The 25,033-nt window shown below is 48.2% G+C and overlaps 1 protein-coding gene across 2 annotated transcripts in view; it reads left to right on the top strand.

Annotated features, from left to right (window-relative positions):
* The window catches only part of SYT11 (synaptotagmin 11), a 236,104-nt gene that overhangs the window by 165,673 nt on the left and 45,398 nt on the right, over positions 1 to 25,033 (top strand). The gene's annotated exons all lie outside the window — the stretch shown is intronic.

Below are 25,033 nucleotides of genomic sequence, written 5' to 3'. Positions count from 1 at the left end.
TGAGGTGGGGGGAGTGTTTGGTGCAGCAAAAAAATCTCCCATACGTCTGTAGGTATTTGTCTACATTTGGGTAGGAACGAAGACGCAGCTCTCCCACTGAGGTGCTTAAAAACGACGGCACAGTGCATGAGTCAAGTCTGTTTGCTGGACTTGCCTTTGGGCTATGAGGAGCTGCAACACCTGTGGGTACCTCTGTAACAGTGTGATCGGGTCTTGTATTACTCGTCCGAGGCATGCAACATTTCTCTCTACGCCTGAGGGCAGAAGGAGGAGAGGTGGTCTCTGTGACAGACCTGGGGAAGCGCTGTGGTTTCAAACTAAAGGACTGAAACATTCATCATAGTTGAAGAGTGACCAGTGACCAGGCCGTATTGGTTTTGATGGTTTGAAGAGTATTGTCTACCTTTTTCCCCAAAAAAGGTTTTCCTCCGAAAAGTGTACATTACCGACTTTACCCTGTACATGTCTGAAAATTGTGGCCTTTAGCCAGTCATGGCATTGTAGGACAGCACTGTTTTCCATTTGGTGGAATCCTGTGTTAGCGATGTGAACTGCACAAAAACTTCATGATTCTTGTCGTCGGGGAGAAAATCTAGGGTGACACTGATTTGTTGTTTTTTTTTTTTTTTTTTTAGTTGTGTTTTATTTTTGGGACCACAATTCACTGTCATGTCTGGCAAGGTTGGTGAGTGAATTTGCAGCCTTGATTGTGGTTGTCGCTGTACAAATGATTTTTTTGCTGAAGGTGTCAAGCTGCCTGACATGTCAGGAGGGACAACACTTGGCTGGCGTTTTCATGGCTGCAGCAGAGACCATAGAGTTGGGGCTACGTTGGGTGCACATACATTTGGGGGTATTTTTGGCTAAGCTGTTTTTCCTGGCAACAAGCCCATCTTCTCAAATGTCATCTGATTGGGATGTACACCACTGTTTTTCTGGACCTGTCTCTCCGCTGTAACAGGAAACCTATTTTTTTTCAGAGGGGTGGATGTCAGACTCTTTGGTGTTCTTAGTCATGGTAAAGTGAAAAATGTCAATTTCATCTGGAGGGAAGTCCTTTGGTGGGAGTTCTTCTGGTGGTACAAGATCATTATCGAACTAGTCAGTTCTGGAGGAGTGGGTTAAGGCCATATTTGTATTTAAATCCTTGTGTGAATCTGTGTCAGAGGAGACTTCTTTAGGTGGCTGTTCCTCTGGTGGAGGCTGGCACTGGTGGTTATGCGGATACCAAGGCCGGAGTGACCAGACAGATGTTGGGTCCACTGTAGGAGGAACAGTGGGAATTACCGTCTGGAGTTCCAACATGACCGTCTGAAGGGTTCGTAAAATGTCATAGTTTTAGTGAGTCTCAGGTCATGGTTGCGAGGGGTCTGGCAGGTCCATCTTCGGCAGTCTTTGCAATTGAAAACACTGGTGTAGGAAGGGGCTTTGCTGGAGGCAGGCTAGGAAACTCCTCTACCTTGGAAAACACCCCTTCTGGGCCCTCAAAATCTGTGTTAAAAAGTGTGCATCCGGAAGTCCTCGGGAGGGATATTGGAAGGAACTAACAATATGGGCAGGGCATAAGGCTGCTGTGTAAACAAGGGCTGTTTAGGCATTGTGGGTGACAAGTGGTGAAGAAACTGGATGTGGACATGCTGATGAAGGGCACATAAACAAGGCTGCAGACAAGCGAATGGTCGTTGACGAAGTGGTCAATGGGATTGTCGACAGGATGAAAGACCACAGAGTTTAGAAGTGGTGGTCATGGATGAAGTCATTGATGGAGGCTTGGACTGTCGCATGGTTGTCAACGAGGCAGTACTTGACTGAGCCGGCGGCGGTTTCAGTTTTGTGGATGATGGTGTCTTAGTTGACGATGGCATTGTGGATGGCTTAGGAGTGCCATGGCTCAAACATGCACTTGTTCTAAATGACTTTGTAGACGGAGGAGTTGTTGATGGTTTTGTCGTCAAGGTGGACTGTATGTGTGACGATGGAGGTTTCTCCCAGCTGGCAGACTTATCCTGGCCTGGCAGGCTTATCAGAGACTGGCCGAGTATAGTATGGTTTGAATGCCCTTTCTTCACCCTTTTGCCACAGACACTTTCCTTATGGGTTCTGAACCTCTTGGAAGGAGGAGTATGCTCTGAGGCCTGCCAGGACACAGTGAAGAACAGCTCCTCACAGAAGCAGTCTGAGGCCACAGTGCCTTCGCCGACCCAAACCACAAGACTCCTAGACCTACCCTTGGGAGTCTTGTTAGAAAAAGACTTGAAGATTGAGCAGGAATCTAGATTATGATCTGGGTACAAACAATACTTGTCTTGAACTTTCTTTGTGGCCTTTGAATCAGTCATGGTGAGGGGTTGATGGGGCACTACACTGGACCCAACCCAAGAAGAAAACAGTTTAATTAATGTTCCTTCTAGTGGAGCACCAAGTGAGAGCAGGAACCTCTAAACTCCAGAATAAAGAAGTAATTGTCGGTAGCTTTCAAATGATGGTAAAAGTAAAGCCGAGTGATGAAGATTCTTTGCGAGAACATTGAATAAATAGAAAACTTTGAAGAGAACTCCCAACTCTGAACGTGTGATAAAGAATCTAAAGATGGCCTTCAGGGGTGGAGCTAAAGCAGCCACTGCCTATTGGCTAGAGGTGTATGAAACTGCATGCATTTTATTTTGAAGCTTATATAGCGCGCCAAGCCCAAAGGCATCTGGGTGCTTTCTTACAGTATAGAGATGTTGCAGTTGTTACACAAAGAAAATATACAGGACAGACATGTTGCATGGTTTTAACATTGAAGAGAAGACATTGTATATACAGTTTAGAGTATTGTCAGTATTTGAGGGTGTACATGTTTTTAGTTTAGTTTCTTTATTTATACCGCGCGCCGAACCCTAGGGTAACTGGGCGCCAATTGTCATGGTGATTTTTCAGGTAAGTATATGTGGGGGGCATCCGGTGAAGGCATTTGTGAGTTAAGGTGAGTGATTTGAACATGATGCATTCATGTATCGGCAGCCAGTGTTGGTCTGGTTGCTGATATGTGTGCTGATTTGGGAATGTTAAGTGCGGCTCTGAGGGCGTTGTTTTGCAGGACCTGTAACTTCCGGATGTTCTGGATTTTAGTGCCGGCATATAAGTTGTTAAAATAATCGAGGCGGGTAAGCACTAATGCTCTGGCCAAAGTCAAACAGCTGTCCAGTGTGAGGAATTGTCTACAAGCGCTGATGAGTTTGCTTGTGTAAATGGTGGCTGATGTCGTGGTATTTATTTGTTTATTGAGGGTGAGTGAGTCGAAGTAGAAATCTAGGGTTTTTACCTTTTTGGAGACTTTAATGGTGTTAACATCAATGTTGAAGGACTTGAAGGCATCATTAAGTTTGGCGATCCTATTTTGAGAGCCTATGATGGGCAACTCGGTCTTGTCATCATTTAAACCTAGACCCTGCTGCGTCATCTAGATTTGTATAGTGGGGTATGACATTGAGAGTGGCTGTGTCGTGGTCCCCGGATATTGGGATGAGGATCTGGGTGTCATCTTTGTAATTCGTGTAGGTGACACCCAAGTCGTCCAGTCAATCAAATAGGGGCTTATTATGCAAAAAGGGGGACACACATGAGCCTTGTGGTACTCCACACAGAACTATGGTGGGTGGCGCTTTCGCTTAAGTGGAGAAGACTCATCGTTCTGTCACTAAGGAAAGATTTAATTCATTGTGTGGCATTAGTGGAGAAGTGCCTGCTGTGGTCTCAGAATATTGTGGTCCACAAGATGGAAAGCAGCGGAGAGATCCAGGAGAAGGAGCAAGGCTGGTTTCCCCTTTGTCCCTCAGGTCGTCCATTTGGACTTATAAGTCCAGGAGTGCTGTTTCCGTCCCATGTCTTGGGCAGAATCCCAACTGTCATAGCCCCAGGATGTTATTGGCTTCAAGGTATTTCTGAATTTGCAAGTATGCTACTTTATCTAAAATCTTCAGAAGGAAGGGAACAGTTGTTATCGTTCGGTAGTTTGTGTGAATGTTGGGGTCGCGGGTGGGTTTTTGTTTTTGTTTTTTTGTAAGGGTAGTATCCAAGCGTTCTATAGGTCTGTGGGAACACTGTTGTTTTTGAAGGAGGCATTTATGAGGTTGGTGATGAAAGGGGTGAGTTGCAGTGAGCAGTCTTTAATGACAGTCAGTGGGCAAGGGTCACCTTGGCACCTTGAAGGTTTAAGACTTAGAATGATTTGGAGGACTTCTGCATTGGTGACCTCCGTAAATTCGAATTGTGGCAGTTTCTTGAAGTTGGTGGCGTTCTCATGGAGGCTTGATGGTTCGGAGAGTTTGGCTAAACTGATCTGTTTGGCTTTGTTAGTGGATTGTAGAGCGTTTTGTATGTTCTCACACCAACTGGCATCTTTGTTACCACTCTCTACTGGTGGGATAGGGGTTCCTAGCTCTCTGACGATTAGAAATAGTTGTTTAGTGCTAGAGCAGGCTTTGGAGATTCTGTTGTTGTACAGTTTACTGTTGGTCAGGAGTACTTGTTGTTTGTACTGCCTGGAGGCATTACCAAAGGCTGTTTTGTTAGTTATTGTCTGCAATTGTTTCCATAGGGATTCAGCCTTTTATTTTAGAATTTTTTAGCTCGGGGGTAAACCAGCGATTGAGGTGGGTAGGTTGTTTGACTTTGTGTAGTGCGAGCAGGGCTATTTTGTTTATGGCTGTTCGGATTTTGTCATTGTAGAGTTTGGTCATTGTAGTTGGGTCGGAGTTGTCACCGTTTGGGGTTGCTAGGATTGGTTGCAGTAAAGGGAATTGGTTGTTGGCCGTGATATTCCTTTTGTTTCTAGAAGGCGCCTCTTGTGCTAGTATTGGGTGGTTGGTTTTGGCAATCTTTAAATGTGATGAGGTGGTGGTCGGACCACTGACAGGGGGAGTTAGAAGTGATGGTGGAATTGCAGTTGATTTCAGCAAGCCAGTCAAGGATGCAGCCTTTCACATGTGTGGGTTCCTGGATCCTGTGTATAAGTCAGAGTGCTGATATAGTATTGGCCAGGGATGGAACGTTGTTGTCGAGGGGGTCGTTTAAGCCTAGGTTGAAATCACCCATAATGATGGCTAGTGATTTAGGTTTGAGAATTAGGTCAAACAAATCATCTGTTCAAATACATAAGGTGAGTAAGGGCCCATGGGGGTTTGTAGATGAGGTGAATGTTTAACGTGGCTGTGGCTGAAAGGGACATTTTTGCTGATAGATGTTCACATGAAGTAAAGGGGGTTACAGACACCTCATGTTCAGAGCAGTTTTGGCTATAATAGTCACTCCTCCACTTTTAGCATTAGGTCTGTCCCTTCTACAGCTGTCCGGAACGGCGGGAGAAAGGATTGGTCCCGCTGTGGCATGAAGCCAGAATTCTGTTACGGCTAGGAAGTCTAGATTGTGAGATGTGGTGATGTCTGCAATGTCTAGAGCGTGGGCTAGGAGAGATCTAGCATTAATGAGAGCTCCAAGTATATTGTAGTTGGATGTTCTGGCAGAGGTGGGAGGGTGTATATTTGTTCGTGTTGTAAGTAGTGCGTTTCTTCTTCGGGTGGTGGGGGCGAAGGTGCCTGTTGTGTCTCTAGTTTACTTGGTTCTGGTTGCAAGGTTGGCATTTATGCGTGGCCGTGGGCATGGGCTACTGTTGGCATGGTTGAGACGTTTGCGGGTAGCCTTAATATACAGGTTGTGCTTCTCATGAAACACCGGTGGGTTGTGGGGTCACTTGGGGGGGGGGGGGGGTGGTGGGCTAGAGGTTGAGCACCACCGAATGGGAGGCAGGTGGGCTGGATAGAGTTGGTATCCGGAGTGAAAGGGGGCAAGGCTTTAGACTGGGGTGGATTGAAATTGGAAAGGGTAAGGATGGGACTTAAGTAGGTCAGGTATGTGATTAGAGCAGGGAACATGGTGGTCGTATGGTAGATGGGCTCAGTGGTGACCAGCCACTTGCTAGATTGGCTGCACAAAGGGTAGTAGTGAGAGGGTTAGCTGACTCGCGACTATGGTGCAAGGCAAGAGTTATGGCTAGTTATAGGAGCTCTATTGAGGATCGTGTAGGATGGGACCCCAAGAGGGTCACGGGTCACTAAGCAGGCGCTCGCGGTATTACACCGTGCAGAATTGAGTTGAGTGTAACGTGTGCTGCCTTGGTGAAATTGAGTGTCTAGCGTGGGCCTTAGAAGGGTATAGCAGAACAATACAATCCAGGATTAGTGACGGTAGTGTGGATGGTGAGCCTCTTAACAAAATGACACCCAAATAGTAAAGAGCCACATTGCGAGGTTATTGGCACGTGCACAAGAAGGTTGCAGGTCAAACTATTCAATACAGTACAACATTAGCCATGGAAAGATTGACTAGGCATAATTTCAATAACGAGACGGCAAAATAAAAAACAAGATGGTGGCTTTGCAAAGTTATGTGGTCCTGTGTGTACACGAGCGGAATGCAACAATTTTTTGTTATGGACACACAAGTATGTGCAGAATCATCGATTCAGTGAAGTTCAATCTTAGTCGGGATACAGCCTAGTCAAGCTGAAGGCCTTGCTGGGTGAATCAATCAGGTCAGTGCAAGACAGTTGGTCTTGGGCAATTATGAGGGATCCTTGCGAGTAGGATCATGAGGGGGATAATAGGCAAGCATATAGCATATGAGTGAAGCCACAGGGAAGGTGTTTTTGCAATAACACTTCCAAAAATGAAAAAAGGCCAGCAGTTATAACAAATATAGGCTTACCGAACAATTTTGGGTGGTAAGGAGAGGGTGCTTTCAGCTCTTCAAGCTCGGTCAGGCTCAGTCAAGAGCCTTAGGTGTGAGCCTTGTGTGGGGGCCGGCCTATGCCTGCCGGCACTCCCGATTGGATAAAATGTGGTGGGCACCCAATCCAATCTTATTAAGCAATCAAGGCAGGAACCAGGACAAACCTAGAGGTGGTGGCGGCGGCCATCTTAGTGCAGCAATAATATTCAAATAGTCCCTTAGGTTGCCATGGAGGCAACAGACGATTCGTAGCACAAAGGGGTAAATGCAGAGAAGTTGCAATCAGCTGTTTTCACAGTAGTATGAAGGTATGGCAGTGCGTTGTTCACTCTAACAAGCCAACATGGCTTACCTTGTGGCTGATGTTTCGAAATGAGCTGTAAGTGCATTTACTGAGGATTCCCACCCAGATGACTGGAAATATTCTAACAGCATGTGAATCTATGTAAGATCCAATGCTAGAGAATCTTATTGTTGTAGGTCACCAATTTATTATGTGTGCTGTGTTTTTGTTTTGTCCCTGGCCCATGTCCCACGTTGTTCACACCCTCATAAATGGGCTCTCCACACGGTCTCATCTTTGTGCTATTATATGCTATTGCACAGGCACCCTTCCAGGGCATTGCCTTCACATCTGTAAATGTGTAAGTCCTATCTGATCGCATTGACATCTCTGTTCAAAAGACACAAATACAAATGTAGAAACTTAAGGTTGGTGTACTGTAAATTGAACACAGCGATGCCATCTAAGTAGACAACACAGAACCTCCGAGAAGCCAGTTTGCTAGAGTGGAATATGGCAGGTGCATATCTAAACTAAGTGGCATTATCCTAAACAGGAAGAGCCATTCTATTGTTAAAATGGTGACCTTTCTATGACCTCTCTAATAAGGGTAATTTCCAGGTAGCCAATAGCCAAATCCGATGTGCTCAGACAATGAGATATCCCCAGTTTGTCGGTGAGGTTGTCATTTTTCAGAATGGCATGGGGGTCGGTCTCTGTCTTGATAATTGGCTAGTAATGTTAGATATTTGACCTCATTCAGCACTAGTCCAACTATATCCTCCAGCACTCTCTGCTCAAATATAATCACCTCTGGGACCAGCTTCTTGCAACCTCCGCTTTGAGTTCCTATGACATCTCGTACCACTTTGGTTGGCAGGCATGCCCGGACTAGTTTCATGTGTATGCAACTTTTCTATTTTCATGGAATAGAGCAATGACAACTACTTCAGAAAAGCCATTAGCTTTTCCTTATAACAAGCCATCCCAAGGCATCTTCAACTAAGGATGAAGGCAATGATGTCTCCTTTGTGGCTCTGGTGGGGTCCGGTCATGGTCAAGGGCCAGAATGTGTACCTCAAACATCATTCTGGCATTGCTCCTTGTAAGCCTGTGTCCTTGTAAGTGAAGCATTGGCCTGTGGCAGTAAAATACTTGCTGTACCTATGTGCTGCAAATCCTCTCATCCACTCCCACCCCCTCCTTAACACTGCATCCTCACCTCCCCGCCTCACTCTCAACCTAACGCTTGTCAATGCAAACTCGTTAGTCCACCAGACCACCGACATCATCAAATTCATCACACAATGCAATTTTCATCATAGAAGGCTCTCTCCCACCTCTACCAACTTCCTTGATGTCCACATCCCACCTGGGTAGCGCATGCAACCGGTTATCCACAAATTAGACTGGACCTGTACCATGTTCAGCCAAACAGCAATGAACAGACAGCCACATTATCTGTTCTACCACCCATCTTGTGGGTGTGGGTCATTCCTCAATTACATTTCTGACTTCAGCATCAGTCACAAATTCAATTAATGTCTTACTTGTCAGTTTCGATCTACCGGTGATGCTCTCTACAACCTTATGGGTTCCCTGGTCATAAAACACATACTAAACCCCACTAGCATCAGAGCAAACCTACTCCATTTTGTCTTCTCAACATCCCCTCTGATACAGTGCCTTAACCCTATTCCATTTGAATGAACAGACCATGCTGCCATCCCCATCCTTCCTACAAATTCCCTCCTGTCCAACAAGGGACAGAGTAAGCCAACCATGACCTCCAGCTATTTAAGTATTCCCCCTAGGAAGTACTAGAACACAAATTAGCAATTCTAATCAACCCCCCCCCCAAACAGTTGACACTATTGTCAACTCCCAATTAAACCTTAATGGAACTGGTTAACACACATGTTCCCTTGAAACTATGTTGCATCTGGGTTAAACCATCTACCTCTTGGTGGATAGAGCAACTAACAAACAATATGTGCATATTCCAGTCACTCAGTAAATGTTAGCAGAAAATGCAGAGGAACAAAGATCTCACCCTCTGGGCCTCGCACAGTTTGTTACTGTCTCCCATCAAAGCCAAAACCATATCTCGGTGGCCTCCAACAAGAATAAAACTCTTCACAGCAATCGCACTGCTCAAAGCGGTAATCCCTGAGTCTACTAAAATATGTGCAGCTATTAATGTTTTCATCAACTAGATAGATAAAAAGACAACCAATTGATTCTGAAAAATTACCCCACACTCGCTCTCAATTCCATGGGTTTGACACAAACCTAGAGCTCCTTTTCTCCCCTCAGCCTCAAGGATATTGTTGACCCACCTCACTTAAACCAACCATATACAAAGATGATACCCTCCCCACTGCTCTCCTAAAGCAGATCCATGGGGTGCCCCAGTCCTCAAAAAAGTAAATGCCTTACTCGTATAAGACCTCCTTTCCAGTCACCCTAAAAACAGGACCCCGATGATCTCTCAAACTACCGACTGATCGATAGCCTCCCCCTCATTGGAAAAATAACAAAGGGCAATTTGCCAACCAACTCCATGATTGGCATAACCAACATGGCCTGATCTGTGATTACCAATCTGTATTAAGACTAAAATGTAGCACTGAATCAGCCACCATCCAGGTCATAGAGGACACTCTTCAAATCATGGACAAATACTACTTATGCCTTCTGGTCCTCCTCAACCCACCTCACAATGGCCAGCTAAAGTATACTAGAATGGACTTCTCAGGCACATTTCTCAACTGATTCCTATCTAACCTCTTGGTCAGACACCAAGCCGTCCAAATGGGCAACTTCAGGTCAGAACGTCGCCCAGTCACTTTGAGGAGTGCAAAAAGACTCAGTACTCTTCCCAGTGATCTCTTAATCTATACATGGGCCCCTGGGGGGGGGGGGGTCAGCTTTCAATGACCTTGGCATCTCACTCCATTGGTATGCAGACAATACCCAATTATGCTTTGACAGTTAGTTTTACCCAGGACATTTCATACCTCAGAAATGGCCTTCCCTCTATCTAATCCTGGATAACGAACACAATACCACAAGGACAACATGTGTTCTACTCAATTACCCATCTCCGGAGGGTACCGTTCAAGGGTGGCTTAACGATGTGCACCTTGATGGCTTCACACCTCAGCTAGCACTGGCTGCCAAATCATTCTGTTTCAATCTAGGCAGCACGCTGTTCTTCCAACAAACTATCAATAAAAAGGCCCAAGCCACCTGGACAAGCTAACTCTCATCCGAAAGATAAAACCCTTTCTTCCACCTGGTAATCACCCATATCAGTGGGGGGAAGCGCCCTCCTCACCAGCGTGCCGGCGACGCATCAGGCTCCACTTACAGGCCTCCCAACGTGCTGCAGCATGACTTATAACAGAAAACAAGACAGTTGACCCCATCTCTAAAGTCCTTGGTGAGCTGCCCTGGCTTCCCATCCCAGCCAGAACAGTCTGTGACTTCCTTGATCACTGGTTTTTGGGAGAAATCCCCCCCCCTCCCCTTCCTCTACCACTGCCTATCTGACTTTTTGGCCAGTACTGGCATTGGGAGTACTACTGGGGGTGTTTCTACCAGTGTAGGGAGGGCAGAAACAACTGCTGGTATGTAGGTGTTCCTGGACCCCCTTCCAAGTGAGGTGCCCTTTCTTCCAGTGGTTCTTATGGATATGGCTCCCAGAGATACAGCGTTCTTATTCTTTTTCTTGGATTTCTCCTTGTCAATGGCAGGTTGATTAGATTTATGACTTTGGTCAGAAAGTCGCCACCTGTAGGCAAGAGTATCTTCCAACCACAAGGTCCGTAGCTACCTGTCTCCATACATTCTCAGCAGCATCCAAACTGCTCTTAAGGTGTTGGATGTAATAAGGCCTTTCTGCAGGATGGTCTGAGCCTGGGCCCTAGCATTCCCCGGCAACATTTTCATACATGCTTGTATTCCATCTGAATGTGTTACATTCCTGAGTGCAGTGGCATGTTCAGTAATGTATGATGTCAGTGTTTTTTGCCACCCATCTATGGTACCATTTATACTCGAGTAGTGGGGATATGTATATATATATATATTTATCGTAGGACGTGTAGTCCATTGTGGTTTGATAAGAGCGTCTGAATATGTTCAACTACTTCCAGTTTTTCATCTTCATTTCATATGATCTCCTTTACTTCCTTTCTCATGCCTTCAATCCATGCTCTTCACACCCTCTGCTTTCACCTTTATCCTACACTCAGAACAAGATATGGTTGGGTAAATCAGATTAGTTGGAACCTCTCTCTCTGCAACAAGTTGCATGATTTTGTTAATTCGCCTTATCCTACAATTTTTATGTCTGGCTTTCTGTTCCTCCTGACTTCCCTCCCCTCCTCATCCTCACCTTCCCCTGTTTCCATCCTATGAATATCACTTTTCTTGTTTTTCTAACCCCTACTCTTGCTTTTCTTGCCATCTACCACCCTACAGTACCTACTTTTTGTTCATCTGGGTGATTTTAATCTGCCCCTTCTACCCACGTGCCTTCCCCTCTTGTAACTTTACATAACTCCTTTTGCTCTTTCCCATCTTCCTACCCTGCCCTCCCACAGTTCTGGCCCCTCAGGGGATATAAGTGGAATTGAGGAAACGATTAAATGCACAGTTTCCTTCAATCTGATCTTCTGACCAATTCCCCCTCTCCTTCACCCTCTCTCGCTACCTCCAAATCCTGTCTCCCTTCCCTCTTTCTTCCAATGTGATTTTACATTCTTTTTCCCATCTTTCGTCCCTCTCATCTACTATTTTCCCTGTTGATCACTTCTCTATTCTTTCCCTTGATCAAGCTGCATCCAATGTTCATAATGCTCCTTTTTTCTACTCTTGACACTCAACCTCCCCTCAGTTCCTTTCTCCCCTCTTGTAAGCCACACCCAGCCCCCCAACCTTGGCTGTCTCCTCTCTCAGATCCTCCCTGCATAAATCTGAATGACATTTGAAGAATACCCAGAACCATACTGATCTTATTTATCTTTCTACCCTACACTCCTCTTATGGGTCCTCATTTCTTAGTGCTAAAAATATTATTTCTCTTCTTATTCTCTCTTCCAAATGATCAATAAAATGCTCTCTTCCCTCCCAATCGGTGGATCTCCTCTAAGCCTTCTCCTGACTTTGTGGACTTTTTCACTTCCAAGGTCTCTACCTTATGTTCATTCATTTACCGCTCCACTACCCTTTACCCCGTTCCACTGTTTAATCTCCTCCACCTTTCCCTCATTCTCTCCCCTTATTGCTGATACTGCCTCTTTTCTCTTGTGCTCATCCCACTTCTTCACCTCTTGACCATATCCCATCCCCACTATCCCTTTGCTCTACCCCTTCTTAATCCCCAACCTGACTTCTCTATTCACTCTTTCTTGGTCTTCTTCCCCCCTTCAAATATGCTACTATTATCCCTGTTCTAAAAAAAAACCTTCCTTTGACCCTTCATCTCTCTCTATCCACTGATCTCTAATCTTCCATTCCTCTTTAAACCCCTTGAAAGAATTGTTTGTTCTTAAATGTCCTCTTATCTGAATCACCACTCTTTACTTCCTTTGATTCAATCTGAATTCCACCCACTGACTCTACAGAAATTGCCATTCTTCACCTTTCCAACTCGCTCCTCTCTGGTAGATGCAATACGTGTTCATATATCCTTATTTTTCTTGACTTTTCTGCTGCTTTTTAATACTGTTGATCAACCCCCACCTTGCTCTCTGCCATTCTCCGACTGGTTTGCCACTGGTTCCACTCATATCTTTTCAATCACACTTAGTTGTTTTTTTGTGCTGGTCACACCTCTTCTTCTCATTCTCTGCTCTATGGTGTCCCACAAGGTTCAGTCCTTGGCCCTTTGTTATTTTCTATCCATACCATTCCTCTTTCCTCTCTCATTGAATCCTTCTACGTTAAGCCACTTCTCCCCCAACGACTCCCTCATCTTCTCTTTCACTTCTCACACACTTGACTCCGCCTGTCTCTACTTGTCTCTCTGCTGTTCAGTCCTGGATGATGTCCCACTTCCTACATCTCAACCCCACTAAAACAGAACCCTCCCCGTCCTCTTCCTCCACTCTCCAATCTCCCCTCCTTCCTTTCTATCCTGTTCTTGTGCACATTATCTTGGGGTCATCTTTGACTCCGCTCTTTCTCATCTCCTATTTCTGCTACTGCCCGTACCTGCCGCTTTCACCTTTTCACTACCCGCCATATTCATCTGTTTCTGTCTTTTCATGTCACTAAACATCTAATTGTCTCATCTGCACACACCTTATCTATTCTGCTCTTCTTGTTGGCCTGCCCCACCCTCCTATCTTACTCCTCTTGCTCAGTCTTCAATTCAGTTATTGCCTAATTTTCTCACTTCCTCCTTGGTTTTGTTTTTTTGGTTTGTTTATTTGTAATGCGCGCCAGACCCAAGGGTATCATGGCGCAGAAGATGCAAGAAAACTTTCAGTTTAGGCTACATAGTAGTATAAAGAGGTACAAATCAGAATATGCAAGTGCAATATATAGAGGTAATGGTCAGTACATACAACACTGAGGGAAAAAACAATATACAGCGGGAGCATCATTTTAGTAGAGCAATCTGGTAACTATTTACAGTGCAGATGAAGTAGGAGGAGTGCATTAGTGGTCATTATCTTTAAACCAATTGATGAGATTCAGTCTGAATTTCAGGTAGGTTTGGTCAGCTCTCATGGTGAGGGAGGGGTCGGGGTAGGGGTTAGAGAGTGCCAAAGCTGTGCTGCTTCAACTGGGAAGCTATTTCCGCCGACTTTGGATAATTTGAATCTTGGTACAGTCAGACAATTAGTATTGGCTGTACTAGTGGGCCTGCTAGAGACTTTTCTAAAGAATCTCTTGTGTGGTAGCGAGGCGCAGCATTATTCAGGCACTTGTGAATGAGCGAAGCTGTTTTTCAACCAGATTTTGTCACTAGTAGATAGTCAGTTATGCTGTCTCCTTACCTCCGAAATATGTTATTTCCTTGCTATACCCAGGGCAGCTCTATGGGCATTATTCTGGAGTGTCTGAATTCTCCTAAAAGATGTGCTTATTTGCACGATGTAGAGGGAGTTGTAATAGTCCAATTTAGATAGGAGTAGAGCTCTGGCCAGGGTAATACAGCTATTCTTGGATAAGAATGGTTTACCAGCTCTGATTAATTTGCATGTATATGCAGAGGCCATGGAGTTCTTGTTTGGCAGGTTGGATTTGAGGTAAAAGCCTAGAGTTTATACCTCTTTGGCAACTTTAATAGAGTTACTGTCAATATTAAATTAAGTGTATTTAGGGCCAAGCTTATTGAGGTTGGATGTAGTACCCAGGATAAGCTCAGTCTTGCCATCATTCAGGCATAGGCCGTGGGCAGCCATCCATGTCTGGATGATTAGGTAAACTTTATTTACCAAGGCCAAATCCTTGTCCTAATCCCCAGTAAGTGGAAAGAGAATCTGGCTATCATCTGCATAGTTAGTGTAGGTGATATGAAGATGGTCCAGATCATCGAAAAGGGGCTTGGTGAATATGTTGTACAATGTGGGTGAGACACATGACCCCTGGGGCACCCCACAGGTGATGGGGATCGGGTATGCCACTGCTGATAAGACTCTCATGGTCCTGTTGCTCAGAAAGGATTGTGTCCAAACTATGGCCTCCCGAGAGAAGTGCGCTGCTAAGTCCAGGTGGTTGCATAAGATCTTGTGATCCACCAAGTCGACCGCAGCCGAGAGGTCAAGAATCAGAAGTAATGCTGATTTTTCTTTGTCCCTGATCAAATCAATTTGGGATTTAAGATCAATTAGCGCCGTTTCAGTGCCATGTTGGGGCCTAAATCCTGATTTGATGGACTCCTAGGAGCGGGTGTTGATCCAGGTACTTCTGTATTTGGAGATAGGCCACCTTATATAAAGATTTGAGTAGAAAAGGCACTGTTGTGATGGGCCTATAGTTAGTTGGGACGGATGGATCTAATGTCTATTTTTTAAGGAGGGTGAGAACCCAAGACTCGTGTTACTTGGGATGGTGCCCGAAGAGAATGAGGCTTTGATATGAAAGGTGCCAAGACTCTCACAGCATCCTTGATTATTTGGGTTGGGGATTTATCACCCTGGCAATTGGAAGGTTTGAGTGAAAGGATTACTTTTTCAACTTCGAGGATAGAAATTTTGGAGAAGCCGAAGTGGGGTGGAAATATGCGAGGGGAGAGGTATTGTCTGGTGAGGTAATGTTGGATAAGGTAGCTTTTTATTTTTTGGTAATCTCGTTTTGCAAGGTGGTAACTTTGTTTGCTAGTGCTTGCTGAATATTGGAGCACCAAGTTTTATCCTTCACGCAATTATCTTGTACTGGGATTGGGGTTTCTATTTTTTTTTTATTACGAATAGTTCCCTTGTACTAGAGTTAGCTTGCACGATTCTATTATTGTAAGTTTCTTGTTTAGCCAAGAGTATTTCTTTCTTGTATCTCAAAGATATGTTCATCAGGTTAGTTCTATTTTCAGTGGAAGGTGATAGCCTCCATGAGACTTCACATTTTCTTTTTTCAATTCTCAAAGTTTTCAAATGTGGTGTGAACCAAGAGTTGAGGTGGACTTTGGGCTTACTGGTTCGCATTTTTAGAGGGGCAATGGAGTCGAGAGCTGCGGTCATAGTTATGTTATATTCTTCGACTAGTGTGCTGGGATCAGTGATATCAGTTAATGAGTTGAGGGTGGGTAAGATTAGTGGTAAGAGTTTTTCCGATGTTGCGGCTGTGTCCACGTCGGGTGTGTCATTTTGTCTGTCTCCCTCATGGAATGAGAGCTTTAGGATGTGTGTGGCGGCGTTGATGGTGTCAAGGTGGTTCGCGCCTCTATCCCCGCAGTGCTCCGTGGGCAGAGGCGCGGCCGCACCGCCTTACTGTTGGTCAACACAGGAACCATCTGGGCTCCAGCTCCGTGGCACAGGGTGGTCTGGTGGTTGGGAGAGGTAGGGTGTCGGGGTTACCAACTCCAGGCAGAGCCTTGGGGGTGGGGGGGGGTCGGGCGACTTTCAACAGGAGTGCTGACCTCCGCCCGCACTGCCGCAGGCAAGCAGCCCCCGCGTCTGCAGGTCATCTACTCGTTCTTTCCCAGTGGGTGGAGGTGTAGAGCAGGTCTCTCAGCTCCGCTTCTGCAGTCCTACCAGGCCCCAGTCACAGTGTGTGCCGTCGAGGATCAAAGCAGGCTGGCACAATTCAGTTCGCTCTGGATGGATAGAGCCTCAGAGGTTCGCTACCCCAGCTTGAGTAGGTTTGCCCCAGTGTCCGTTATGTTGAAGCAAGGCACATGTTGCTTTCACCATTCGTCCGCATTGGTTATGGGTCGAGGGAGGGTGTACTGCCGCAACAGGCAGGGGGTCCGCAGCTCCGATTTAGGAGCAGTCTCAGCTGTGTGTTAATGTTGTTGGTCCTGCAGTCCTGGGCTGCAATGCTTCCCTGCTGCCGGCGCTTCAGTTGCTTCCCCGGTTCTGGGCTCTCACCCACAGTGCGCGGCCATTTCTGGCACGTCTGTTTGTATCTGTGCAGTGTCCCGATCTGCGGGAAATCATCTGCGAGAGCTGGTACTGGCGATTGACGTGATTATTCAACGAGAATTGCCATGTATAGCAGGATATTCCAGGATTTCTTTGAGCGGCTGCAGGAGCACCCCCACCCCCCGTGATAAGAGTTTTTCAACTGTAATATTCTTTTTGTTTCTTGTTAGAATGGGGGGAGCGGAAAGAATATTTTTGGTGGTGGGCCTTTTAGTTGTGAATGATAGGAGGTGATGGTCTGTCCATACCTGGGGGGGGGGGGTTTGGCGGTAATTGAGGCATTGCAGTTATAATCTGCCACCCAATCAAGTGTTCTCCCCTTATGGTTGGGTTAAGTCACTTTTTGGGTGAGGCCACATTCTGAGATGACCTTAGCAATGACAGTTGCTTGTTGGTCATTAGGGTCATTACATCCCAGATTAAGATCCCCTAACAATAGTACTTGCAAGGTGTTTTTTAGTTTGTCAGAGCGATGGTGGAAATATCCTCCTCAAATGAGCCAATAGCTCCTTCGGGGGGGTGGGGAGTGGGTTGGTGGGGGGTGGGGGTTTGGGGGGGGGTGGGTGGGGGGTGTGGGGGTGTGGGGGTGTGGGGGGTGTGTGTGTGTGTGTGTGTGTGTGTTGGCAATAGGTCGTTTGGCGGTGAGGGCTTCACATGTGTCTGGGATGGGACTAGTCTCATGGATAGGTTAGATTTCACAATGAGAGCTATGCCTCCTCCACAAGCCTCGCGTCTGTCTGCTCTAAGAATGGTGTAGTCGTCAGGAACTGCTAACATAATAGCGGGACCTGCTGCTGCATGAAGCCAGGATTCAGTAATGGCAAGGAAGTCATACTTTTCTGCTAAGATAAGGTTGGATCTCTCCGTAGCATGCGTGACTAATGATTTGGCGTTTATTAATGTCCCCTTAAGGTCTGGGGTGGGGCTACCTGTCAGTGGGGACGGTGAGGTACAGTTAATAGCACCAGCATCAAGTGATGCAGTACAGGGCTTTTTGGTAGTAGTAGTTTGACTGTTATATTCTCTTAAGGTCAGTCATGGTCATAGAGCTAGCTAGAGGTTCAAATAGTTTGGACAATCTGACGCGGAGCCTGATATTTCTGGAGGCTTTACTACAGTCTATTAGAAATGGGTGTTCCCCCAATAGGAGTCTTAAAGGTTGTTGTTGGACCAAATTGTAGGGTGGAGGTAGTGAGAGTGTATCAATCGCAATATCTGCCATGTTGATATTAATATTGCTGTCTGGATGGATGGTCTTGTGAGACTGGGCACTGGACAAAGTGCTAGTAGGGTGCTTAAAGTGACTTAAGTTTGACACAGCAGCATACATAGTGCCACAGAGGTCAGTAGAAGCACAGTAATCTGCTCTGTCTACATTAATGGTGTGGTAAAGTAGCACCTATAGTGATAGGCTGGCGTGCAGATAACCTACATTGTGTATTGTGCATTCAGACAACAACTGCAGTAATGTGCTGAATCAGATTACAGACATATTCAGATGCTGAGTAACGGGTAAAGGGGGTAATTAATAGAATTCAGCGCACAAGTGGCGCACGCGGCTGGCGCACAGTGTGCGCGTGCAACAGAATCCATTTCCGCGCACAGCATATTAATGGATTTTAACATCCATTACTAGCTGTGGCGCAGAGTAGAGCAGCGACCCTGCCGCAGCGCCAGTTACGCCCCCAACCCCTCTCTGTGCGCCATGTACAGCGCACAAATCCCGTACAAGGCGCACAGGCCCCCAACCACGGAAAAGCCTGTAAAACTCTCTGCGCACCCCTCCGAATACATGCACTCCGCTGCGTGGGAAGTTTCACACGCGATTGGTCCTGTGCGAGCAGTGTACGTGCATTTCGGGGGTTCACGGGAAGTTTCACACGCGATTGGCCCTGTGCGAGCGTGGTACGTGTATTACTGGGGTTCACGGGAAGTTTCACACGCGATTGGGCCTGTGCGAGCGGGGTATGTGTATTACTGGGGTTTGCGGGAAGTTTCACACGCGATTGGGCCTGTGCGAGCGGGGTATGTGTATTACTGGGGTTTGCGGGAAGTTTCACACGCAATTGGCCCTGTGCGAGCAGGGTACGTCTATTTCCGAGGTACGCGGGAGGTATCACACGCGATTTCGCTGTCAGAGCGGGTACATGTATCCAGTGGGGTGCGCGGGGAGTCCCACACGTGAGTTGGTAGTGTGGGTCCTCCCAGGTGTGCCCTCTACCCCCTCCACGGCCCCTGCAGGAAACCCACACCACAGGGGACTAGCCTGCTCCCCTGGTCATGTCCCGCACGCAGCCCATCCACCATGGGCATGCCCCCCCCAGCCAGCCCACATGTCACCTTCCACTAGTGATCACCAACCCCACCCCCAAGCAGTGATGGGCACCTGCCAGCAGGCCCCGACTCATGTCCCCCAGCACCCCCACCCCCCAGCAGTGAGCCTCAGGCCCCGACTCATGTCCCCCAGCACCCCCACCCCCCTCCCCCCAGCAGTGAGCCTCAGGCCCCGACTCATGTCCCCCAAAACCCCCACCCCCCAGCAGTGAGCCTCAGGCCCAGACTTATGTCCCAACAAACATGTCCTAACAAAACAGACCCATGTCCCGAAAGCCAACCCTAATCCCCCTTGCCCCCCAATCCAAGCATGCAACCATCCACAGAACCCACTCCCAAATTACCCATGCCATGATAGATGAAATGAACCACCATGCCCATGCAGGAATGCACAACGTAGCCACTCAGTGCTGCTGCTGTCCATGTGCCCTGTCCGATGCCTGCACATCCTCCATCTGCTGGACTCCAGTTGTTGGGGTGTCCACCCCTGCTGGACCGCCGACTCCCGACTGTGGCAGGGATGGGATCTCCACCAAGCTGGCTGTGTTGGTCAGGCCAGGGCCCACAGGGGCCCTGGTGGAATCTGGGCTGGAAGACGGCAGGGAGAACGACTGGCGCATAGTCTCCATAGAGGAGGCGAGGTCCGCCAGAGTGCGCAACACATGTAGGAACCCACTGACCAGGGCCCATCCCAACAGTGCCACGTCGCAACACTGCTGTTTGTGATCACACGAATGTCACGCGTGCGCAACGCAACACCAACCAGGATGGAGCCACAACGGCCCAGTACATGGGAAGTGGAATAAATAAGATAAATAAAACACATTAAAAAAAAAACAGGCAAGTGCGGACAAGTGCTGGAAAGGGGACTGAAGGGATAGAGAAACAGTCCACAAGTGCAGGGGTTGCCAAGGAGGCAGTGTAGGTGGGCAGTTGACAGGGCCTGGGCCAGAGATCAGAGGGGTGGCCAGGTAACCAGTGCAATTTCAGTCAGGAGTTCAGCAAGGGAGGGGAGGAGAGAAAGCAGAAGCAAAGAGGAAGGTTTTGAGGTGTTTCCGGAACCGGATATGGTTCTCCTCAAGTTTCAGGAAGGCTGTTCAAAGAGACGCCAGCCGAAGAGCATGATCTGCCACCAACTCGTGTGATCTGCCACCATGGCATTTCGAAATCATACACACATGTGCACCATACATGTACATGACAGCAGCATCCATCCCTCACTCCCCCCTCCATGTCCAAGAACAGAGACTGGCATGCATTCATGTGTGCATTCCGCATTCAGCTCCCCATGTTGCATTGGAACACATGCACCATCCATGTGGTTCACACATTACTGGTCTGACATGCATGACCATGATGTCCCTGCACACACATCCATACAGGGCCTATGTCACACATACAGGAAAGTATCAGACTACCAGCACACTGCAACATGCCCTGTCTCACATCAATGCTTGGCCACTTACCGCTCAACTCCAGACGGGGCTGCCCCTGAAGGATCTGGGCGTGGAGCACTGGGGCTACGTGTTCCAGGACCCTCATCTGGATGTTACTCATGCTGCCCCGGCCCCCACTCCGTGAGGCGCCGGGCCTTGTAGAGGGTCCTGGACCTCAGGTCCTCCCAGCACTTCTTGACATGCTTGATGTCGCGGGTTGCCACCTCCTACGCGTTGATTGCAACCACTGCGTTCTCCCATATCCTCAACCGTCCTTCCTTGTTGGCGCGTGATGTTCCGAAGAGGGCATCATAATGCCCCAGGACATGCTCCACCAGGACACCAACTTCCTTCTCACTGAAGATGGTGGCCCTCTGCCTCTCTGACTGGGGGTGGCCAGTGGTCTCAGATGGTGTTTGCCCCGACATGGCGACCCCCCCAGGCAGGTGGGGGTGGGCAACTGGGTCCTGGGACTGGGCTGTGGAGCGATGGTATCCCAGTCGGGAGTCTTCTGTTCCAGCAGAGGTGGACACAGCAACTGGACCCCTGCAGATGGCTGACGTGCTGGCACCAAATAGCAGGGCACGTGGGCATCAGGCAAGCAGCAGCAGATGGCTGGTGGGAGTGTGCTCTGGGCTCTTGGGGGCAGGAAAATGGCCTTTTGGGCAGGAGCGTGGTCTTCCGTGTATTCGCGTAGCCAGCTTGATACGGAGTGATTTGGCATGTGAAAAAATTGCACGTCAGCGTGTAATTCGAAGAAGGGCCCTTAGCGCGTAAGCGCTTCAGTGATGTTGCATGTGCAGGTGTTGCCCACAACACGGGTGCATAGTGAATCGGCACGTGAGAAAACTGCACGTCACCGTGCTATTGGAGGAAAGGGCCTTAGCGTGTAAGTGATGTTTCACGTGTGGGCTGGCTTAAAAGGTACGAGTATCACGCTTGTACGTGCTTTTTGTGGAGAGCGAGCGAGTGTATCTTGTACTTCTTGTCGGTTCACACGCGATTACTTCAAGACGTTTCCAGTTCGTACTCCCTGTTTCCTCAGACTGCGTTCTTTTCTTCTTTTGGTGTGGGTGTTGTCTTTTTCACATTCTTTTTCAAGGCAGATGGTGAGTCGCGCACTTATTTCCCAACTGTGGTTGCCCCCGTGTGTCGTGTACCCCTTCAGAGGTCATTGTAGGCTGCGTGTAACACGCGTACGCTTATTTTTGTGTTTCTGGTTACTACAGCCTAGTGCAGGTTTATTTTTCCACGCACGTGGTCTACCAGGGGCTGCGTGCACGTGTGCTTTTGTTTATGGGCTGCCTGTGCATTTGCGTGACCCGTCATCTTCCTCCAGGGGTCACATACAGCCTTGCCAGAGCACTAGGGTACGAATTCCATCTAGTACCCTACCCCTTTCACCCCAATTGCCCCGGACAATTGTTTACAGCAACTCCAATACTCACAACAACATCAGTGCAATGGTTGGGTGGCGACCAAGCAGTAAGGGGAGGCAAAGGTGGCCGACCTCCAAAAGGTGGGCGTGGTAGGGGACGTGGCCAGGATTTGCAGGGTGCCCCTAGAGCCCTGTATGTGGAGGACCAATCGGGGACACCCATGCCCCCCTCCCCACCAATGGTTGTGGGAAACGTAGCTGACACCATCCCAGCTCAGCCCTTGTTGGACCGGCCCATTTTGGCACCTGAACCAGCACAGGATGACTCCCAGGCTGACTTCCAGGTCAGCAAGTCTAAGCCACGTGTGGCGGTGAAAGTTGCTGTCACCAGGTCACGTGGATCTGGGGCAGCAATGTCATCTGCTGCCACAAGTAGCCAGGGTGGGGAGGCTGCAGGAGCAGCTGCAACTCAATCCGCCCCAGCTCCGAGTCTCCCAGCTGGGACAGTGTTGGTCCAGGTCCATCAAACCGACGTTGGCCCTGCCAACATCACCCTGCAGCCAATGCCTGCACCAAGCCCTATGGTCATTGTGCCTTTACAGGCTTCTGTTACCCAGTCCACCTGTGCTTCTGCCCCTACTGACCAGAGCAGCGTAAGCCACTCAGGATCCGCACCACCTTTGAAGAAGAAGGGTGCTCTGGCACTACAGGCTGAGACCCCAGACACGGCTACACACTCCGGCACCTCAAGGAAGCCTAGCTTTAATGACGCTGAACTTGATGCACTTGTGGACTATGTGTCGGCACATAGCCGCGAAATGTTGGTGACTGCAGGGTGCAAGGCCACACCTGGTCAACGTAGGGCACACTGGCAGACCATCGCAGACCACATTAGTGCCCTTGGATTTGTGAGGTGCACAGCTGATGATTGCTATAAGCGGTGGAATGACCTGAAACGCAGAGCCAAGAACAAGATGGCTTCCGATCATGCCTCCTTCTCTGGTGACTGGCGGTGGGTCTCCACCAGAGGACAACCAACTCACTGAACATGAGTCTGTTGCTGGAACCTTCGTCACAGAGGAACAGATCCAAGGTGTGGGAGACCTATCTGATTATGAAGGATTGTCCGGTGAGTGCCCATGCATGTGTGTGTAATCCATGTGTATGTTGCATGGGTGACGTGTTCAGATTGAGTGCCAGGTGAGGGCGTGTAGTCCTGAGTTGTATGGGTCACCCATGTGCTTCCTCCAAAACATTCAGCGGCCTTGGATTTGGGTATGACAGTATCCCTTCTGACCACAGTAGCCAATTAGCGCAACATTACTGCAGTTGCCCTTGAACTGTCATCTTGCAACAACATTGTTCTGAATTTTTCTGTGTTCATTCAGCCTGATTGTTTCAATTGTCCCGTTTTTCAAACGCATTTCTCAGCCCTAATGCCACATATGTGACATGCTTCTGTCATTAATTACACCCCACATTGGGCCACAGTTATTACCTTGTTATGGGAATGATTAGACCATTCAGGCTGATTGAGTGTCATGTTGAAGTGACCAACCATTGATGTATCCATCTGCATGCCATCACTTTATCATTGTACACTGGATGTGTTGCAGTGTGTGGCACATGCATATTTTGACACTATTTTTCATCTCACATTGATGGGTGACAGTACTCATTCAGTGACATATGGCTGTACTTGTGAAATGTACCATGGCTATGCTACATGGCATCTATGTGCTGACATGTGTCATGTATGTGTATTGGACATGCCACTCAGAGGCTAATGTGTGATGCCAGTGCTACCCAGCATATGTGTTGCTTTTCCATCTTGGTGTCCTCCGTGTCTGCTTTTTGCCTCCCCTTCCAACTCCTTGACAGTGCATGCATGCCAGGGTTATAGTCATGTGGGACATGTGTAATTCATGTACTGGATCTCTGGCTTGTCAGGCCTATGTGTGTGCGCTATGGTGCTCATGTCTGTTTCCATTTGTTGTCTTTCATGTTTTTGCAGATGATGCACTTGATGCTGTTGAGGTGGAGGAGATGGTGCAGACCCAGGAGGAATCGCAGGCACGACCGGGCACCAGTGGAGGACGTGGTGTGGTGGTGGGTGAAAATCCAATCTTACTGCAGACCATACTGTCCAGGGGTGTCTCTGGTTGCACCTCCCCAGACCTCTGATTCAGGTGCTGAATCAGATGATGAGACTTATGTGCTGTTGCAGGTGAGTGTTTCTGGCAGGGATTCGGTTCTGTCCAACCCACCTGCACCAGGGGTAGAACCCTCTATGGGGATGTCAGTGTTGGTAAGTCCGCCTTTGGCGGTTACAGATGCAGGGTCACACTCCACAACATCTGATCCTGTTCCTGGGCCAGCAGATCAGAGGGGGAATGCAGTCCTGAGCCTCAGGCAGCGCCAGCACAGCAAGGTGCAGATCGCCTTGCCCCAAACAGGTGTGGTGCCCGCCAACACGGTGGCCGTTCTCCACCAGGCAATACTGTATGGAAAACTCCATGTACGGTATAGCAGCACAACAGGGAGCATCGGTTGAAATGATGGCTCGGGCAATGGAGAGGGTGGCCACTTCCATTCTCCCCCCTGAAAGGCAGATGGAGCAACAACAGCAGGCAACAGACTCCATTTGCCAATCACACAGGGAAGACATGTTGGCGTCCAACAGGGACCGACGGGCGGCACTGGAGACTCTGCCGGAAGCCATTTCTGTAGAGTCACAGGGCCACAGGGAAGCCCTGAGGTTAGAACTCCAGTTCCTCAGGCAGACTCTAAGTGAACTTGAGGCTTCCTGAAATTTAAGGTCAGAACAGCAGCTGGAGCAGCTCACACGTTCGCTCTCAGCTGAGCTGCAGGCAACTTGGGAGGAGATCCGGGCATCACGCGAGGCCATGCGTGCAGAAATGCAGGCAACCCGTGAGGTGCTGCATGGGGATCTCTGCACGATCATCCTCCAGAATCAGACCTTCAACACCTGCCTGCTTGCTGCCATGGAGGACCATACCAGGGCTTTGCGTGGGCTGCCTCCCATAGCACCACCACCACCCCCTGATGCAGCAGCAGAGGGTGAAGAGAGCGACAGCAGCAGTTCTCCCACAATAGCATAGCCGTGTAGGCCATGTTTTTTTTTTTTTTTCGCAACATCCACGCAGGTGGGTGTTGGTGTGCACCCTGTCCTCGAACCTCCTGGGTGGCCTTCACCTCCTGGCCCCCACAT

The sequence above is a fragment of the Ambystoma mexicanum genome, chromosome 1p, assembly GCF_040938575.1.
Source record: "Ambystoma mexicanum isolate Mex_15411 chromosome 1p, UKY_AmexF1_1, whole genome shotgun sequence".
In the NCBI taxonomy this organism is placed as follows: domain Eukaryota; kingdom Metazoa; phylum Chordata; class Amphibia; order Caudata; family Ambystomatidae; genus Ambystoma; species Ambystoma mexicanum.
This window is presented reverse-complemented; position numbering and strand designations above follow the sequence as displayed.